Source organism: Apaloderma vittatum, unplaced genomic scaffold (assembly GCF_000703405.1).
Source record: "Apaloderma vittatum isolate BGI_N311 unplaced genomic scaffold, ASM70340v1 scaffold4197, whole genome shotgun sequence".
Lineage (NCBI taxonomy): Eukaryota > Metazoa > Chordata > Aves > Trogoniformes > Trogonidae > Apaloderma > Apaloderma vittatum.
This window is the reverse complement of record NW_009726745.1, coordinates 22,447-24,638: the sequence shown is the minus strand read 5'-3', so window position 1 is coordinate 24,638 and position 2,192 is coordinate 22,447.

Here is a 2,192-nt window from a genome sequence, read left to right as displayed (position 1 = left end):
CAGGGCTGCTTCCCTATGCTGCTGCTATAAAAACTGGGCAGCTCATTCCTTCCAAACATTGTTTCATGGTCTGCCCACGTTTTCTCTTCCCTGCTGAGAATGAGTAGCCCAATTTACCATCTGAACCTCCCTATTTCCATTCCTCTAGCAGATTAAAAGCTTATTTAATCCAATGTACTGCTGTTCCTGGAATATGCTGATTCATTCTAATCAACCCGTCAGCCTCCGCTTTGAACACTCGGACTTTCTGAGCTCCCTGAGGCAGTATCATCTCAACTAGTAAAACTGGCAACGCTGGGGTTTGTTCTCCCGCCAGGAGAGAGGTGGCTGTATCCAAACCCCTTTTAGACCCCACCACATGTTAGATTTTATCTGGCCCCAGTTAGGAAAAGCCTCTTTGGAGGGAGAAAGTGAGGTTTTTCCTTTCTCTTCTTCTCACTTATAAAGAAGACAGCTAATGAGGAGAAACACAAACATTTTAAAACAGAAACCCTTCTGGTGACTTCACAGAACAGTGAATTTCCACTGTCCAAAACCAGTAGAGACACTTGCAGAAAACAGCCATGAGAGAAGCATCTATCACAACCCTCTGCCCCAAGACCAGATCAGCCTCTTGCTGGAGGAGCACGTGGTCCTTGCTACAAAGATCCTGCCCATGCTGGACGTGATGGTGCTGATTCTTTTCTCCTACCCACACCAGTCCCCCCTGCAAGGCTTTCTCTACACTGCTTACACCATACCTATTTTTGGTATTTGCAGCAGCCAAGATCCTGCCTCAATATTATTCCCACTTTCAAGCTAGTAAAGAAGAAAATACAACACTCCATAATTTTTTAATCGCTTATTCAAAATTAGAAGATGAGCTTGACTTTCAGAATCAAAAGAATATTCAAACTTCCCTGTAGTGTTCAAAGGAGATAGGAATTCAGGAGAACAAGGCCAAGCCTTGCAGCTGATTGCAGAAGTCATTATTTATGGCAGAAGTGGTGGGGCTGATCTGCTCTCAGGTTACCTCATCTTTGATCTGTTCTAATTCTATTGCTTCAAAGCCAGAAGAAATCTTATTTCATTAAGTTTCTTGCATTGTCAATGTCCACACCCTCACTAGCATCAGCAGGACAGGCTGATGTCCGTGCAGTACTGCATTTAAACAAACACATGGCCAAAACCTCTCTTGTAGAGTCCTACATCCACAATTCCCCTTTGTGCACTGTTGTTACCCATTGGCAGCCCACTCGGTGACTTGCACAGAGAACATTTTTTTCCCTCCATATTTCCACTAAAATTTCCAGGAAAAAATATCGTTACATGGGAAATTGCCACCCTTGAAAATGTTCTGTCGCAAAACCACCACGCATCTTGGCACCTTTCACTGGAATAAAGAATAATTCCCTGTAAAAGTTTGCTATATTAATGTCTCAAGCAGCTGAGGTCTTCTTCCTGTGCTTCTGAAATGGCGAAGGCCAAATACATAAGAGACAGCCAGGAAAAACTCTTCACATAAAAGCCAACTTAAAACTTTCATATCAATTTCTTCATTTACTCAGCGTGACCTTAGTTTTCCCTCCTTCCATCACGTATTGTAGGTGACGTCTTGATTTTTCCATAGATCAAATTAAATCTCTATTCAGAGCCCACTTCTCAAGAATCATCCTCCCGTACACACATTTAGAGATGTTCTGCCCCAAATTTTCACGGTTCCAAGCCATTCACCAGTAGCAGCTATTCACATAAATGTGGATGCCATCTTGGCTTGGGTGTTGGGCAGGCAACTAGCTGGGCTGAAAGAAGTCCTGCGGCTCCTCTGCCCGTGGTATTTTTTAAGGTTTTTATTTCCCACTTCAGGGTTTCATGGAGAAGTACCTTCTCAAGAGGACACCTCATGTGACCTGACGGTCTCTCACCATTACCCACTATAATCCAGGGAAACACAAAGATCCGAGAAAAGGTCAGGCTTTGAGCTTCTATGTATGGAACGATAACATAATGCAGAAAATTGAGACCCCAGGGACAATCATCTCTTTGTCTCTCAGCCATAATGACCCTTCAGCAGATGGCACAAAGATTTTTTTTCAACCGGTGTTTATCTACCAGAAGTGTTGCATTCTCAACCATCAGCAACGCAAACCAGACACCCTGAACAACTGGACAATCTTTTGCTCTTCTCCCCTCTTTGGGTAGCAAAGGATTAA